Source organism: Balaenoptera borealis (genome assembly GCF_965194805.1).
Source record: "Balaenoptera borealis genome assembly, chromosome: X".
NCBI classification, from domain to species: domain Eukaryota; kingdom Metazoa; phylum Chordata; class Mammalia; order Artiodactyla; family Balaenopteridae; genus Balaenoptera; species Balaenoptera borealis.
Window position 1 is genome coordinate 69,659,938 of NC_138881.1, and position 20,255 is coordinate 69,680,192.

The 20,255-nt window shown below is 33.7% G+C and overlaps 1 long non-coding RNA gene across 1 annotated transcript in view; it reads right to left on the reverse strand.

Annotated features, from left to right (window-relative positions):
- Nucleotides 1-8,465, reverse strand: part of LOC309620811 — a 114,281-nt gene extending 105,816 nt beyond the window's left edge. Inside the window, exon 1 of the long non-coding RNA XR_014239658.1 lies at nt 3,834-8,465. This is a non-coding gene — a long non-coding RNA (uncharacterized lncRNA). The remainder of the gene's footprint in view (nt 1-3,833) is intronic.
- Nucleotides 8,466-20,255: the final 11,790 nt, after the last annotated feature.

The window sequence follows — 20,255 nt, forward strand, 5'->3', positions numbered from 1 at the left end:
GAGAAAGAAGAACAAACAAAACCCAAAGTTAGGAGAAGGAAAGAAATCATAAAGATCAGAGTGGAAATAAATGAAATAGAAACAAAGAAAACAATAGCAAAGATCAATAAAACTAAAAGCTGGTTCTTTGAGAAGATAAGCAAAATTAATAAGCCATTAACCAGACTCATCAAGAAAAAGAGGGAGAGGACTCAAATCAATAAAATCAGAAATGAAAAAGGAGAAATTACAACAGACACCACAGAAATACAAAGCATCCTAAGAGACTACTACAAGCAACTTTTTGCCAATAAAATGGACAACCTGGAAGAAATGGACAAATTCTTAGGAACGTATAACCTTCCAAGACTGAACCAGGAAGAAATAGAAAATATGAACAGACCAATAACAAGTAATGAAATTGAAACTGTGATTAAAAATCTTCCAACAAACAAAAGTCCAGGACCAGACGGCTTCACAGGTGAATTCTATCAAACATTTAGAGAAGAGCTAACACCCATCCTTCTCAAACTCTTCCAAAAAATTACAGAGGAAGGAACACTCCCAAACTCATTCTATGAAGCCACCATCACCCTGATACCAAAACAAGACAAAGACACTACAAAAAAAGAAAATTACAGACCAACATCACTGATGAATATAGATGCAAAAATCCTCAACAAAATACTGGAAAACAGAATCCAACAACACATTAAAAGGATCATACACCACGATCAAGTGGGATTTATCCCAGGGATGCAAGGATTCTTCAATATACGCAAATCAATCAATGTGATACACCATATTAACAAATTGAAGAAGAAAAACCATATGATCATCTCAATAGATGCAGAAAAAGCTTTCGACAAAATTCAACACCCATTTATGATAAAAACTCTCCAGAAAGTGGGCATAGAGGGAACCTACCTCAACATAATAAAGGCAATATATGACAAACCCACAGCAAACATCGTTCTCAATGGTGAAAAACTGAAAGCATTTCCTCTAAGATCAGGAACGAGACAAGGATATCCACTCTCACCACTATTATTCAACATAGTTCTGGAAGTCCTAGCCACGGCAATCAGAGAAGAAAAAGAAATAAAAAGAATACAAATTGGAAAAGAAGAAGTAAAACTGTCACTGTTTGCGGATGACATGATACTATACATAGAGAATCCTAAAACTGCCACCAGAAAACTGCTAGAGCTAATTAATGAATATAGTAAAGTTGATTGATACAAAATTAATGCACAGAAATCTCTTGCATTCCTATACACTAATGATGAAAAATCTGAAAGTGAAATTATGGAAACACTCCCATTTACCATTGCAACAAAAAGAATAAAATACCTAGGAATAAACCTACCTAGGGAGACAAAAGACCTGTATGCAGAAAACTATAAGACACTGATGAAAGAAATTAAAGATGATACCAACAGATGGAGAGATATACCATGTTCTTGGATTGGAAGAATCAACATTGTGAAAATGAGTATACTACCCAAAGCAATCTACAGATTCAATGCAATCCCTATCAAATTACCAATGACATTTTTTACGGAGCTAGAACAAATCATCTTAAAATTTGTATGGAGTCACAAAACACCCCGAATAGCCAAAGCAGTCTTCAGGCAAAAAAATGGAGCTGGAGGAATCAGACTCCCTGACTTCAGACTCTACTACAAAGCTACAGTAATCAAGACAATATGGTACTGGCACAAAAACAGAAACATAGATCAATGGAACAAGATACAAAGCCCAGAGATTAACCCACGCACCTATGGTCAACTAATCTATGACAAAGGAGGCAAAGATATACAATGGAGAAAAGACAGTCTCTTCAATAAGTGGTGCTGGGAAAACTGGACAGCTACATGTAAAAGAATGAAATTAGAATACTCCCTAACACCATACACAAAAATAAACTCAAAATGGATTAGAGACCTAAATATAAGACTGGACACTATAAAACTCTTAGAGGAAAACATAGGAAGAACACTCTTTGACCTAAATCACCGAAGATCTTTTTTGATCCACCTCCTAGAGTAATGGAAATAAAAACAAAAATAAACAAATGGGACCTAATGAAACTTCAAAGCTTTTGCACAGCAAAGGAAACCATAAACAAGACAAAAAGACAACCCTCAGAATGGGAGAAAATATTTGCAAATGAATCAATGGACAAAGGATTAATCTCCAAAATATATAGACAGCTCATGCAGCTCAATATTAAAGAAACAAACAACCCAATCCAAAAATGGGCTAAAGACCTAAATAGACATTTCTCCAAAGAAGATATACAGATTTCCAACAAACACATGAAAGAATACTCAACATCAGTAATCATTAGAGAAATGCACATCAAAACTTCAATGAGATATCACCTCACACCAGTTAGAATGGGCATCATCAGAAAATCTACAAACAACAAATGCTGGAGAGGGTGTGGAGAAAAGGGAACCCTCTTGCACTGTTGGTGGGAATGTAAATTGATACAGCCACTATGGAGAACAATATGGAGGTTCCTTAAAAAACTAAAACTAGAATTACCATATGACCCAGCAATCCCACTACTGGGCATATACCCAGAGAAAACCATAATTCAAAAAGACCCATGCACCCCAATGTTCATTGCAGCACTATTTACAATAGCCAGGTCATGGAAGCAACCTAAATGCCCATCAACAGACGAATGGATAAAGAAGTTGTGGTACATGTATACAATGGAATATTACTCAGCCATAAAAAGGAACGAAATTGAGTCATTTGTTGAGACGTGGATGGATCTAGAGACTGTCATACAGAGTGAAGTAAGTCAGAAAGAGAAAAACAAATATCGTATATTGACGCGTGTATGTGGAACCTAGAAAAATGGTACGGATGAGCCGGTTTGCAGGGCAGAAGTTGAGACACAGATGTAGAGAATGGACATATGGACACCAAGGGGGGAAAACTGCGGTGGGGTGGGGATGGTGGTGTGCTGAATTGGGTGATTGGGATTGACATGTATACACTGATGTGTATAAAATTGATGCCTAATAAGAACCTGCAGTATAAAAAAACAAACAAACAAAACAACTAATACTAAACTTTCATTGGGTTATTTGTATGGAAATATGTTAATATAAGTGTTTCAGACATTACATGAAATTTCTAAAAATCTTATATTTGTATTTGTGTGGAAATATGTATGGAAATATGTTAATATAAATGTTTCAGACATTATATGAAATTTCTAAAAATCTTATATTTGTATTTGTATGGAAATATGTATGGAAATATGTTTATATAAATGTTTCCGACATTACATGAAATTTCTAAAAATCTTATATGTTCTTGTATAATGTTATAAGTAATAATCCTAGTTATTACTTTAAAATGTATAGCTCAGAAATAACTAATTTTCTTGTCAACTGCATTATTATGAACTTTCATCAAATCTTTAACAGTGGTCATTTTTAAGTCTTTTGTCATTTACAGACAGTTCTGGGTGTACTCTGATGCTTTTGCAAATATGTTCCTATAAAAGGCTTTCATCTTCAAGAAATTCATGGAAAAATCTCTGACAAGTATAGGTTTCTGGTAACTGACTGTACTGCTGAACTGAATGAATAAGCATTTTCAGAACTCTAATGAAAAACAGATGAACTCATAAAAGTGCTAACAAAAGATCAAGATGAAAAAAAAAATCAATTACATGGGACTGAGTGAACTGATGAGGATGAGTATAATTTTTGTGACTTTCTGTCTGAATTAAAAAAAAAAATCCCAAAAGGACTCAGAGGCAAAGAATATACAAATCAATTTTCACTGCAAAGTAAAGGAGCTGTTACAGTGGAGGATTGCTGGACTGAATGTCAATATTATGACATAGTATGAGTGTGTTTCATGTTTGGTAATTGCAATCATTGTTGCTTTTGTTGTGGTCATCCATGTACAATGCTTGGTGTCAGTCTATTTATCTCTTGTAAAAATAAAAAAAAATAAAAAATAAAAAAAAAGAAAATAAATAAGGAAACACAAGCTTTAAATGACACATTAAACAAGATGGATTTAACTGATATTTATGAGACGTTCAATCCAAAAACAGAATTCACTTTCTTCTCAAGAGCTCATGGAACATTCCCCAGGAGAGATCATCTCTTGGTTCATAAATCAAGCCTGACTAAATGTAAGAAAATTAAATCATATCAAGTAACTATTCTGAGCACAACGCCATGTGACTAGATATCAATTACAGGAAAAAAAACTGTAAAAAATACAAACACATGGAGGCTAACAATACGCTACTGAATATCCAAGAGATCACGGATGAAATCAAAGAGGAAATCTAAAAACACCTAAAAACAAATGACAATGAAAACATAATGACCCAAAACCTGTGGGATGCAGAAAAAACAGTTCTAAGAGGGACGTTTAGCTATAAAATCTTCCCTCATGAAACAAGAAAAACTTCAAATAAACAAGCTAAACGTGCACGTTAAGCAATTAGAGAAACAAGGACAAAAAAACCCTAAAGTTAGAAGGAAAAAAATCATAAATATCAGATCAGAAATAAATCAAAAAGAAATGAAGGAAACAATAGCAAAAAAAAAAAAACCACTAAAAGCCGGTTCTTTGAGAAGATAAAAGAAATTGATAAACGATTAGCCAGACTCATCAAGAAAAAAAGGGAGAAGACTCAAATCAACAGGATTAGAAATGAAAAAGGACAAGTAACAAATGACACTGCAGAAATACAAAGGATCAAGAGAGATCACTACAAACATTTATATGACAATAACATGGACAAAATGGAAGAAATAGACTAACTCTTAGAAAAGCACAACCTACTAAGACTGAATCAGGAAGAAATAGAAAATATAAACAGGCCAATCACAAGCACTGAAATTGAAACTGTGATTTAAAATCTTCCAATAAACAAAAGCCCAGGACAAGATGGCTTAACAGGCGAATTCTATCAAACATTCAGAGAAGACCTAACGCCTATCCTTCTCAAACTCTTCTTAAATATAGCAGAGGGAGGAACACTCCCAAACTCATTCTACGAGGCCACCAACACCCTGATAGCAAAACCAGACAAATATGTAACAAAGAAAGAAAACTACAGGCCAATACCACTGATGAACATAGATACAAAATTCCTCAACAAAATATGAGCAAACAGAATCCAACAGCACATTAAAAGGATCATACACCATGATCAAGTGGGGTTTATCCTAGGAATGCAAGGATTCTTCAACATACACAAATCAATCAATGTGATACACCATATTAACACACTGATGAATAAAACCATGTGATCATCTAAATAGATGCAGACAAACATTTGATAAAATTCAACACCTAATTAATATAAAAACCCTTCAGAAAGTAGGCATAGAGGGAAATTATCTCAACATAATAAAGACCATATATGACAAACTCACAGGCAACATTGTCCTCAATGGTGAAAAATTGAAACCATTTCCATTAAGACCAGGAATAAGACAATGTTGCCTACTCTCACCACTATAATTCAACATTGTTTTGGAAGCTTTAGCCACAGCAATCAGAGAAGAAAAAGAAATAAAAGGAATCCAAATCGGAAAAGAAGTAACACTGTCATGGTTTGCAAAACACATGATAATCTACATAGAGACTATTAAAGATGCTACCAGAAAATTACTAGAACTAATCAATGAATTTGGTAAAGTAGCAAGATACAAAATTAATGCACAGAAATCTCTTGCATTCCTATAAACTAATGATGAAAAATCTGAAAGTGAAATTAAGAAAACACTCCCGTTTACCTTTGCAACAAAAAGAATAAAATATCTAGGAATAAACCTACCTAAGGAGACAAAAGACCTGTATGCAGAAAATTATAAGACACTGATGAAAGAAATTAAAGATGATACAAATAGATGGAGAGATATACCATGTTCTTGGATTGGAAGAATCAACATTGTGAAAATGACTCTACTACCCAAAGCAATCTACAGATTCAATGCAATCCCTATCAAACTACCACTGGCATTTTTAATAGAACTAGAACAAAAAAGTTCACAATTTGTATGGAAACACAAAAGACCCCGAATAGACAAAGCAATCTTGAGAAAGAAAAATGGAGCTGGAGGAATCAGGCTCCCTGACTTCAGACTATACTACAAAGCTACAGTAATGAAGACACTATGGTTCTGACACAGAAAGAAAATATAGATCAATGGAACAGGAGAGAAAACCCAGAGATAAATCCAAGCACATATGGTCACCTTATTTTTGATAAAGGAGTCAAGAATATACAATGGAGAAAAGACAGCCTCTTCAATAAGTGGTGCTGAGAAAACTAGACAGCTACATGTAAAAGAATGAAATTAGAACACTCCCTAACTCCATACACAAAAATAAACTCAAAATGGATTAAAACATAAACGTAAGTCCAGACACTAAAAAAATCTTAGAGGAAAACAGGCAGAACACTCTATGACATTAATCACAGCAAGATCATTTTTGATCCACCTCCTAGAGAAATGGAAATAAAAACAAAAATAACAAATGTGACCTAATGAAACTTAAAAGCTTTTGCATGGCAAAAGAAACCATAAACAAGACAAAAAGACAACCCTCAGAATGGGAGAAAACATTTGCAAATGATGTAACTGACAAAGGATTAAAATCCAAAATATACAAACAACACATGCAGCTCAATATCAATAAAACAAACAACCTAATCCAAAACTAGGCAGAAGACCTAAATAGAGATTTCTCCAAAGAAGATATACAGATTGCCAACAAACACATGAAAGGATGCTCAACATAACTAATCATTAGAGAAATGCAAATCAAAAATACAATGAAGTATCACCTCACACCCGTCAGAATGGCCATCATCAAAAATCTACAAAAATAAATGCCTGAGAGGGTGTGGAGAAAAGACAGCCCTCTTGCACTGTTGGTGGGAATGTAAATTTATACAGCCACTATGGAGAACAGTATGGAGGTTCCTTAAAAAACTAAAAATGGAACTACCATACGAGCCAGCAATCCCACTATTGGACATATACCCTGAGAAAACCATAATTCAAAAAGAGGCATGTCCCGCAATGTTCACTGCAGCTCTATTTACAATAGCCAGGACATGGAAGCAACCTAAGTGTCCATCGACAGATGAATGGATAAAGAAGATGTGGCACATATATACAATGGAATATTACTCAGCCATAAAAAGAAACGAAATTGAATTATTTGTAGTGAGGTGGATGGACCTAGAGTCTGTCATACAGAGTGAAGTAAGTCAGAAAGTGAAAAACAAGTATCGTATGCTAACACATATATATGGAATCTAAAAAAAAAAATGGCATGAAGAACCTAGGGTTAGGACAGGAATAAAGAAGCAGACTTACTAGACAATGGAGTTGAAGACCCAGGGAAGGGGAAGCATAAGGTGGGACAAAGTTAGAGACTGGCATGGACATATATACACTACCAAACGTAAAATAAATAGCTAGTGGGCAGGAGCCACGTAGCACAGGAGATCTGCTCGGTGTTTGTGCCCACCTAGTGGGGTGGGATAGGGAGGGTGGGAGGGAGAGAGATGCAAGAGGGAAGATATATGGGGATATATGTATATGTACAACTGAGTCACTTTGTTATAAAGTAGAAACTAACACACCATTGTAAAGCAATTATACTCCAATAAAGATGTTAAAAAAAATACCTACAAACAAACCACAATGAAAGCAGGATGACCAAAAACCTGTGGAATGCAGCAAAAGCAGTTCTAAGAGGGAAGTTTATAGCAATAAAATCCTACCAGAAAAAACAAGAAAAGTCTCAAATAAACAACCTAACATTCCACCTAGAGCAATAAGAGAAAGAAGATAAAAATTTTAAAAATCCAAAAGGTAGAAGAAGGAAAGTAATCATAAAGGTCATATCAGAAATAAATGAAAAAGAAATGAAGGAAATTATTGCAAAGACAAATAAAACTAAAACCTTTGAGAAGGTAAAGAAAACTCATAAACCATTAGCCAGACTCATCAACAAAAAAAGGGAGAAGGCTCAAATCAACAGAATTAGAAATGAAAAAGGAGAAATAACAACTGACACTGCAGAAATACAAAGGATCATAGAGATTACTACAAACATCTATATGCCAATAAAATGGACAACCTAGAAGAAAAGGACAAAGTCTTAGAAAAGCACAACCTTCTGGGACTGAACCAGGAAAAAATAGACAATATAAACAGACCAATCACAATCACTGAAATTGAAAATGTGATTAAAAATCTGCAACAAACAAAAGCCCAGGACTCGATGGCTTCACAGGCGAATTCTATCAAACATTTAGAGAAGAGCTAACACCTATCCTTCTCAAATTTTTCCAAGTTATAGCAGAGGGAGGAACATTCCCAAACTCATTCTACATGGCCGCCATCACCCTGATACAAAAACCACACAATGATGCCACAGAAAAGGAAACCTACAGGGCAATATCACTGTTGAATATAGATGCAAAAATCCTCAACAAAATACTAGCAAACAGAATCCAACAGCACATAAAAAGGAACATACACCATGATCAAGTGGGGTTCATCCCAGTAATGCAAGGATTATTCAGTATATGCAAATCAATTAATGTGATACACCATATTAACAAATTGAAGGATAAAAAACATAAGATCACCTCAGTAGATGCAGACAAAGCTTTCAACAAAATTAAACACCCATTTATAATAAAAATTCTCCAGAAAGTAGGCACAGAGGGAACCTACCTCAACAAAATAAACGCCATATATGACAAACACACAGCCTACATCTTTGTCAATGGTGAAAATTTGAAACAATTTTCTCTAACATCAGGAACAGGACAATGTTGCCCACTCTTTCCACTATTATTTAACATAGTTTTGAAGTTTTAGCCGAAGCAATGAGAGAAGAAAAAGAAACAAAAGAGATCCAAATCCGAAAAAAAGAAATAAAACTTTCACTGTTTGCAGATGACATGATACTATACATAAAGAATCCTAAAGATGCTACCAGAAAACTACTAGAGCTAATCAATGAATTTGGTAAAGTAGAAGGATACAAAATTAATGCACAGAAATCTGCTGCATTCCTATACACTAATGATGAAAAATCTGAAAGAGAAATTAAGGAAACACTTCCATTTACCTTTGCAAAAAATAAAATAAAATACCTAGAAATAAACCTATCTAAGGAGACAAAAACCTTTATGCAGAAAACTATAAGACACTGGTGAAAGAAATTAAAGATGATACAATCAGATGGAGAGATATACCATGCTTTTGGATTAGAAGAATCAACATTGTGAAAATGACTCTACTACCCAAAGCAATCTACAGATTCAATGCAATCTCTATCAAACTACCACTGGCCTTTTTCACAGAACTAGAACAAAAAATTTTACAATTTGTATGGAAACACAAAAGACCCCGAATAGCCAAAGCAATCTTGAGAAAGAAAAACGGAGCTGGAGGAATCAGGCTCCCTGACTTCAGATTATACTACAAAGCTACAGTAATCAAGACAGTATGGTACTGGCACAAAAACAGAAATATAGATCACGATAGAAAGCCCAGAGATAAACCCATGCACATATGGTCACCTTATCTTTGATAAAGGAGGCAAGCATATACAGTGGAGAAAAGACAGCCTCTTCAATAAGTGGTGCTGGGAAAACTGGACAGGGACATGTAAAAGAATGAAATTAGAACACTCCCTAACACCATACCCAAAAATAAACTCAAAATGGATTAAAGACCTAAATGTAAGGCCAGACACTATAAAACTCTTAGAGGAAAACATAGGCAGAACACTCTATGACATAAATGACAGTAAGATCCTTTTTGACCCACCTCCTAGAGAAATGGAAATAAAAACAAAAATAAACAAATGGGACCTAATGAATCTTAAAAGCTTTTGCACAACAAAGGAAACCATAAACAAGACAAAAAGACAACACTTAGAATGGGAGAAAATATTTGCAAATGAAGCAACTGACAAAGGATTAATCTCCAAAATTTACAAGCAGCTCATGCAGCTCAATATCAAAAAAACAAACAACCCAATCTAGAAATGGGCAGAAGACCAAAATAGACATTTCTCCAGTGAAGATATACAGATTGCCAACAAACACATGAAAGGATGCTCAATATCAGTAATCATTAGGGAAAAGCAAATCAAAACTACAATGAGGTATCTCCTCGCACTGGTCAGAATGGCCATCATCAAAATATCTACAAACAATAAATGCTGGAGAGGGTGTGGAGAAAAGGGTACCCTCTTGCACTGTTGGTGGGAATGTAAATTGATACAGCCACTATCGAGATCAGTAGAGAGCTTCCTTAGAAAACTAAAAATAGAACTACCATATGACCCAGCTATCCCACTACTGGGCATATACCTTGAGAAAACTATAATTCAGAAAATGCCATGTACCACAATGTTCATTGCAGCTCTATTTACAATAGCCAGGACATGGAAGCATCTTAAGTGTCCATTGACAGATGAATGGATAAAGAAAATGTGGCACATATATACAATGGAATATTACTGAGCCATAGAATGAAACAAAATTGAATTTTTTGTTCCGAGGTGGATGGATCTTGGGTCTGTCAAACAGAGTGAAGTAAGTCAGTAAGAGTAAAACAAATACAGTGTGCTAACATATATATATGGAATTAAAAAAAAATGTTTCTGATGAAGCTAGGGGCAGGACAGGAATAAAGACACAGAAGTAGAGAGTGGATTTGAGGACATCGGGAGTGGGAAGTGTAAGCTGGGACGATATGAGAGTGTAGCATTTACATATATACACTACCAAATGTAAAATATATAGCTTATGGGAAGAAGCTACATAGCACAGGGAGATCAGCTTGGTGCTTTGTGACCCCCTAGAGGGGTGGGAAAGGGAGGGTAGGAGGGAGATGTAAGAGGGAGAGGATATGGGGATATATGTATACATATAGCTGATTCACATTTTATACAACAGAAACTAACACAACATTGTAAAGCAATTATACTCCATTAAAGATGTTAAAAAATTTAAGGCTGATTTAGAATATTTCTCACTATGTTAAAAGCATTTATAGAAATGGTAATTCTTAAAATGATGAGCAACTTTTTTCACTTCAGTGGGTTATATAATTTTAATTGAGGACAAGATTTTGTTCTATAAATTTAAGTGCTAAATAAATAGTATACCTTAAACTCCAAAAGAAACCAAAAAAACAAAAAAACAAGATGCAAATGTAGAGAATGGTCTTGAGGACATGGGGAGGGGGAATGGTAAGCTGGGACGAAGTGAGAGAGTAGCATTGACATATATACACTACCAAATGTAAAATAGATAGCTAGTGGGAAGTAGCTACATAGCCCAGGGAGATCAGCTCGGTGCTTTGCAATCACCTAGAGGGGTGGGATAGGGAGGTTGGGAGGGAGACGTAAGAGGGAGGGTATATGGAGATATATGTATACATTATCACTGATTCACTTTGTTATACAGCAGAAACTAACACAACATTGTAAAGCAATTATACTCCAGTAAAGACGTTAAATAAAAAAAGAAAAAGATAATTACATGCCAATAGCACTGATGAATACAGATGCTAAAATACTCAACAAGGTACTAGCAAACCAAGTCCAACAATACATTAAAAGTATCATACACCATGATCAAGTGGGATTCATCCCAGGGATGCAAGTGTTCTTCAGTATCTGCAAATCAATCAGTGCGATACACCATATTAAAAAAAACTGAAGAATAAAATCTATATGATCAGCTCAATAGATGCAGTTAAAGTTTTTGACAAAATTCAGCACCAATTCATGATTAAAAAACTCTTACCAATGCCAGAATAGAGGGAACATATCTCAACATAATAATGGCCATATATGTCAAACCCACAGTTAACATCATTCTCAATGATGAAAAGTTGAAATCATTCCCTCTAAGATCAGGAACAAGGCAAGGATGTCCATTGTCACCACTTTTATTCACTGTAGTTTTGGAAGTCCTAGCCGTGGCAATCAGAGAAGAAAAAAATAAAATGAATCCAAATTGGAATAGAAGAAGGAAAACTGTCACTGTTTGCAGATGGTACGATACTATATATAGAAAATTCTAAAGATTCTACCAGAAAACAACTAGAGCTCATCAGTGAATTCGGTAAAGTTGCAGGATAAAAAAATAATGCACAGAAATCTCTTGCATTCCTATACACTAACAACAAAATATCAGAAAGAAAAATTACGGAAACAATCCCATTTCCTGTCTCATCAAAAAGAATAACATACCTAGGAATAAACTGAAGTAAGTAGACAAAAGTCCTCTACCCTGAAAACTATAAGACATTGAAGAAAGTAACTGGAGATGACACAAAGTTATCAGAGATGACAAAATTAGAGTGGAACAACCAATATTGTCAAAATAACTATATTACCCAAGTAAATTACATATTCAATGCAATTCCTCTCAATTACCAATGGCATTTTTCACAGGACTAGAGCCGATATCTCTTTGATAGAATGATTTCATTTCCTTTGGATATATATCCAGAATTGGGATTGTGGAATCATACCGTAGTTCTATTTTTAACTTTAGAGAAACCTCCATCCTGTTGTCCATAGTGGATGTAAGAATTTACATTTGCACCAAGGGAGCACAAGGGTTCCCTTTCCTTCATAGTCTCGCTAAAACGTGTTGTATTTTCTCTTTTGGGTAAGAGCCATCTTAACAGGTCTGAGGTGATATCTCATTCTGGTTTTGATATGGATTGCCCTGATGATTATAGATGTCAAGCATTTTTTCTTGTACCTGTTGACATTTTGTAGGTTGTCTTTGGAAAAGTGTCTATTTTATTCATTTGCACATTTTAACATCAGGTTGTTTTTTTGCTATTGAGTTGTATGAGTTCCTATTTTATTTTGGATGTTAATCCCTTATCAGACAGATGGTTTGCAAATATTTTATCCCATTCCCTAGGCTGCCTTTATATTTTGATGATTGTTTTTTTGCTGTACAGAAGTTTTTTCAGTCTGATATAGTTCCTCTTGTTTATTTTTGTTATTGGTGATGGTGGCACATTTGATGCATCTTTCGTATAACTGTTTGCCACTTGTATCTATCCTTTGAAAATATATCTTAAGGTCTTTACCAATTTTAAATCAGAATTCTACTTTACTATTGAGTTGTATGAGTTCCTTAAATATTTTGGATATTAGTGCTTAACCAAATAACTGGTTTGCAAATTTTCTCCCATTCCATATGTTGCTTTTTCATTTTATTGAATGTTTCTTTGCTGTGCAGAAATTGTTAACTGAAGTAGTCCCACATGTTTATATTTTCTTTTGTTGCCTCTGCTTTTGATGTCATACCCAAAAATCAATGTAAGGGTATATCAAGGAGCTTTTCCCCTATGTTTTCTTCTAGGAGTTGTACAGTTTCTTCAGTTCTTATGTTCAAGTCTAATCTATTTCAAGAGTTGTGTAAGATAGGGATCCACATTTATACTTTTGTATGTGGATATCCAGTTTTCTCTTATGGAAGTGATTATCCTTTCCCCATTTTGTGTTCTTGGTGTTCTTGGGATTAGTTGACCATATATTCATGGGTTTATTTGTGGATTCTTGATTTTATTAATTTGCTCTCTGTTTTTGTTCTTATGCTAGTACCATACTGTTTTGAATAGTATAGCTCTGTAGATTAATTTGTAATCAGGAAGTTTGATGTCTCTAGCTTTATTCTTCTTTCTCAGGAATAATTTGGCTATTCATCGTGGTTCCATATGAATTTTAGAATTGTGTTTTCAATTTCTGTGAAAAATGACTTTGGTATTTTGCTCAGGATTGCATTTAATCTATATAATTGGCTGTTGGAAGTACAGATATTTTAACAATATTAATTCTTATGATCCATAAACATGGGATATCTTTCCATCTGTTTGTATCATCTTCATAATCTTTCATCAAAATCTTAGAGTGTACAGGTATTTAGCTTCCTTGCTTAAATATATTCATAAGTATTTTATTATTTTTATACTTTAGTGAATGAGATTTTCTTTCTTTCTTCTTTCTTTCTCACTTTCTTTCTCTCTTTCTCTCTCTCTTTCTTTCTTTCTTTCTTTCTTTCATCTTTTTCTTTCTTTTCAGAAAATTTTTGGTGTGCAGAAACCCAATTGATTTTTGTATGTTGACTTTGTATCTTGCAAGTTTACTGAATTCACTGATTAGTTCTAACAGTTTTTGGTGGAGAGTTTAGGATTTGCTACATATAAGATTATATCATCTGCAAACAAACATAATTTTACATCTTCCTTTCTATTTATATGCTTTTTTTACTTCCTATCTTGCCTAATTGCTCTGGCCAGAGCTTCCAGTACTATGTTGAATAGGACTGGTGTGAGTAGGCATCCTTATCTTGTTCCTGATCATAGAGGAAAATCTTTCAACATTTCACCATTGAGTATAATGTAAGCTGTGGGCTCGTCATAGATGACCTTTACTACTTTGAGATACGTTTTTTCTATAGTCAACTTGTTTAGAGTTTTTATGATGAAAGAATATTGTATTTTGACAAAAGATTTTTATGCATCTATTGAGATAATAATTAATTTTTTCCTTCATTCTTCTAATGTGTATCACATTTACTGATTTGCATATGTTGAGGCATTCTTGCATCCCAGGGATGAATCCCACTTGATCATGGTGTATAATCCTTTTAATGTGCAATAATTTAGTTTGCTAGTATTTTGTTGAAGTTTTTGCCATAATATTCATCAGGGATATTGGCCAGCATTTTCTTTCCTTACAGTGTCCTTTTATGGTTTTGGTATCAGGGTAATGCTGACTTCTTAAAATGAGATTGTTAATGTTATCTCCTCTTTGACTTTTTGGAATTGTTTGGGAAAGATTAACATTAGTGCTCCTTTAAATGTTTGGTAGAATTCACTAGGGAAGTCATATGATACTGGATATTTCTTTATTGGGAGATTTTAAATTACTGAAGCAATCCCCTTACATATTATTTGTCAGTTCAGATTTTTTTATTTTGTCATGAATCAATCTTGGTCAGTTGTAAGTTTCCAGGAGTTTATCCTATTCTTCTAGGTTTTACAATTTGTTGGCATATAATTGTACATAGTAGCCTTTTATGGTCTTGTATTTCTGTGGTAATGTTTGTAATGTCTCCTTTTTCATTTATAATTTTATTTTATTTATTTGAGCCTTTCCTCTCTTTTCTCAGTTAGTCTAGGTAAAAGTTTGTCAATTAAAAAGAAGCTGGTCTTAGTTTTATTGATATTTTCTATTGTTTTTCTGGTCTTTATTTTATTTATTTCTATTCTTTTTCTTATATTTCCTTCCTTTTAACTTGGGCTTAGTTTGTTTTTCTTTTTCTAGTTCCTTGAGATGTAAAGTTAGATTGTTTACTTGAAATATCTCTTTTTTCTTAATGTAGCTGTTTATTGTGATAAACCTTTCTCCTGCTTTTGCAGCATCCCATTTTTTGGTATGTTGTTTCCATTTTCATTTTATTAATATATTTTTGGATTTCCCTTTGGACTTCTTCTTTGACACATTGGTTGTTCAGCAGTGTGTTTAATTGTCATATATTTTTGAATTTTTCCATATATCTGTGAATTTTTCCCTTTTTTTCCTGTTTTAGGTTTCTGGTTTCATACCACTGTGGTTGGAAAAGATACTTGGTATAACTTCAATCTTGTAAATTTTGCTAGTACCTTTTTGTGGCCTAACACATAATCTATCCTGAAGAAGGATCCATGTGAACTTGAGAAGAATGTGTATTATGCTGCTATTGGATGAAATGATTTGTATATGTTTTTCAGGACTGTTTGGTCTAAAGTATAATTCAAATCCAATGTTTTCCTATTGATTTTCTGTCTGGATCATCTTTGCATTGTTGAAAATGGAATATTTATTTTCCCTACTTTTATTATACTTTTGTCTATTTCTCCCTTTGATCTGTTAGTATGTGCCTACTATATATAATTACTCTGATGTTGAGTGTACATATACTTATGATTTTTATATCCTTTTGATTAATTTATCAAAATTATCATTTTATAATGAGCTTCTATGTTTCTCATTACAGCTATTTTTTTCTGATATAAATATTTTTATCCCTGTTTTCTTTTGATGTACATTTGTATGGAATATCTCTTTCCATCCTTTCATTTTCATCCTATAAGTGTCCTTGAATCTGAAGTGAGTGTCTTACAGGCAGTGCATAGTTGGGTCTCATTTTTACCTGTTTAGCCAATCTGTGCCTTTCAACTTGAGAATTTAATCCATTTATATTTAAATTAATTATTAATAGGCATTGCTGTGTTGTTAATTGATTTCTGGCTCTGTTGTAGTTCCTTTTTTCCTTTCTTTCTCTCTTGCTATTTTCCTTTGTGAATGATGATTTTCCATAGTTGTATAATTTGATTGTCTTCTCTTTATCTTTTGTGTATCTACTATAAATTTTTGTTTTGGTTTGTTTTTTCTTCCAGTTTTATTGAGATGTAATTGACATACAGCACTGCATAAGTTTAAAGTGTACAACATGATTTGACATACATATATCATGAAATGATTACCACTATAAGTTTAGTGAATATCCATTGTCTCATGTAGATTTAAACTAAAAAAAAAAAGAAATAAATTTTCCTTGTGATAAGAACTCTTAAGATTTACTATCTTAACAACTTTTATATATAACATTCAGCAGTGTTAATTATACTAATCCTGTGTACATTACATCCCTAGTACTTATTTATCTTATAACTGCAAATTTATTTATAGTACACTGTATAAAGTTATTTATAAATTTTACCACTTTGTTTTGTAATTACCCAGAGGTTTACTTGAAACTTTAAAAATACAACATTCTTTTTGAAATGTGTAAGTTAATTTTGATCACATACTAAAACTCTACCCACTTATTCCCTTTTGTATACTTTTGATGTTGCAATTTGCCACTTTTTAGTTGTGTATCTGTTAACAAATTACCGTATCTGTAGATATTTTTCATACTTTTTGTCCTTTAACCTTTAAATTAGAGTTAAGTGGTTAACATGTCCTCTTATTACAGTATTAAAATATTTTGAATCTGACTATATTCTTACTTTTATAATTGTGTTTTATACTTTCATATATGTCTTCATGTTACTAGTTAGTATCCTTTTGTTTCAGCTTGAAAGACTCTTTTCAGCATTTTTTAAATTTATATATTAAGCTTAGGTGTACAACATAATGATTTGATATTTTTATATATTGCAAATGATCATCACAATAAGTCTAGTTAACATCCATCATCATACCTAGTTACAGATTTTTTTCTTGTAATATGAATTTTCAAGATTTACTCTCTTGGTAACTTTCAAATATACAATACAGTATTATTAACTGTGGTCACCATGCTGTATATTACATACCCATGATTTATTTATTTTATAACTGGAAGTTTGTATTTTTTTAATCATTTTACTGATTTAACCCAGCCCCATGCTCTGTCTATGGCTACCCCAACCTGTTCTCTGTATCTATGAGCTTGGTTGTTTTGTTTTGTTTAATTTTACATGTAAGTGAGATCATATGGAATTTGTCTTTCTCTGGCTGACTTATTTCACTTAGCATAATGCCTTTAAGGTCCATTCAGATCTAACTATGTTGTTTTGAATGACAAGATTTCATTTTTATAGATGAATAATATTTCAGTATATATATATATGTGCATATACAAACATAATTTTCTTTATCCACCCATCCATCAGTGGACATTTACACTGTTTCCATTATATTTGCTATTGTAAATGATGTTTCAATGAACATGAGGGCACACATATCTTTTCAAGTTAACTTTTTCATTTCTTCACATAAACACACAGAAGTGGAATTGCTGGATCATATCGTAGTTCTGTATTTAATTTTGTGAGGAACTGTTTTCCATAGTGGAAGCACCAATTTACTTTCCTACCAACAGCTCACAAGTTTTCCCTTTTCTCCACATCCTTCCCAACCCTTTGTATCTCTTGTCTTTTTGATGATAGCCACTCTAACAGGTGTGAAGTGATATCTCATTGTGGTTCCAATTTACATTGCCCTATGATTATTGATGCTGAACATCTTTTCATGTACCTGTTGGCCATCTATATGTTTTCTTTAAAAAATGTCTATTCCGATCCTCTGCCTATATTTTAATAGAATTGTTTTGCTTTTATCTGTTGAGTTGTATGAGTGACATATATTTTGGATATTAACCCCTTATCAAATATACGATTTGCAAATATTTTCTCCCATTCTGTTGATTTACCTTTTCATTTTGTTGATGCTTTCCTTTTCTGTGCAGAAGAATTTTAGTTTGATGTAGCCCCAGTTGCTAATTTTTGCGTTTGGTGTCAAATCTAAAAATCATTGGCAATATGGATTTGAAGGAGTTTACCACCAATGTTTTCTTCTAGGATTATTTTTTATGGTTTCAGGTCTTATGTTCAAAGCTTTGATCCTTTTTCAGTTAGTTTTTGTGTAAGGTGTAAGATAGTGGTCCAATTTAATTCTTTTGTGGGTGGCTATCCATTTCTCCCAACACCATTTATTGAAGAGACTGCCTTGTCCCCATCATGTACTGTTGGCTCCTTTGTTGTAAATTAATTGATCAAATATGAATGGATTTATTTCTGGGGTCTCTATTATGTTGCATTGATCTATGTGTCTGTTTTTATGCCAATACCATACTATTTTGATTACTCTAATTTGAAATCAAGGATTGTGGTACCACCATCTTTGTCCTTCTTTCTCATGAGTGCTCTATGTGAGGTATTTTAAGGTTTTATAAAATAGCTCATTTCAGCATTTCTTGTGAGGCAAATATAGTGGTGATGAACTCCCTCGGCTTTTCTTTGAGGAAGTCTTTATCTCATTTCTGAAGGACAACTTTGGTGGGCAAAGTGTTCGTGATTGGCAGGGCTTTTTTCTTTCAGCATTTCATCATACCACCCCACTTTCTCCTGACCTGCAAGGTTTTTGTTGAGAAATCCACTGATAGACTTATGGGAATTCCCTTGTATAATACAATTCTTTTTTCTCATGCTGCATTCGAAATTTTATCTTTGTCTTTGATATTAGACATGTGTATTATAGTGTGTCCTGGAGAATATTGTTTTGGATTAAAATTGTGTTGTGACCTCTTAGCTTCATGAACTCAGATGTCCAAATTTCTCCCCACATTGGGAAGTTCTCAGTCACATTTTCTTAAATAATCTTTCTGTCCCTTTATCCTTTCTTCTTCTTCTGGGACTCCAATAATATGTAGATTTTTCTCTTAAAGTAAACCATAGGCATTATTCATTCTTTTTCACTCTTTTGTTGTTGTTGTTGTTCCTTTGTCTCTATAACTTCAAATGGTCTGTCGTTGTGCCCACTGTTTCTTTCTTCTGATGTTACAGGCTGCTATTTAATCTCTTTGTTAAACTCTTCAGCTCAATCATTATACTCTTCCATTCTAAGTTTCTTTTTTTTATGTTTTCTATCTTTTTTTGGGCTCCTAATTGTATTCTTCTACTGTTTTTATAATTTTGTTAAAGTGTTTATCTATTATAGGTGCTTGAACCTCTTTAGAATAATTATTTTGAATTATTTGTTGCACAACTCTTGTAGTTCTATTTCTTTGGAGTCAGTTACTGGATGTTTACTTTTGTTCCTGGTGGTGTCATGTCTTTTTTTGGATACTTTGTGACCCCAGTGGCTTTGTGTAGGTATCTGCATATTTGAAGCAGCAATCACCTCTTCCAGACTTTATGGACAGACTTCAGTAGGAAAGGTCTGTTGATGGAGGTATGCTGGAGCACCCTATGACCCCATGTCTAGTAGTAAATGGAGCCAAGTGTAGGGGCATATAGTGGCTATAGGTCTGGGAGGCAACATAATGTCTCATCAGCAAGGCCACTGTAGTCCATAGCATTTCCAACTGTGTGGTTCTTGGTAAGTTCTATAAGGTTCCGTAATGGTGACTAGGGCTGTTGGTGTCCTCAGAGTTACCTCCTGGTCCAATGGCAAGGCACCAATGCATGCAGCATTAGTGGCTGAGACCAGTGGTGTTCAGACTCTCAGCTGTGGGTGTGTTATGACTTTGCTAAATTAACATTTGTTCAGTAGAGCACAGAATGTTGTACAGTGAGCCATGGTTCAACAATAGACTACAAAAAAAATGGAAATAGAGAAATTTGTTACTCACAGGTCCTGGAGGAAATACATAGCATGCCTTGTTG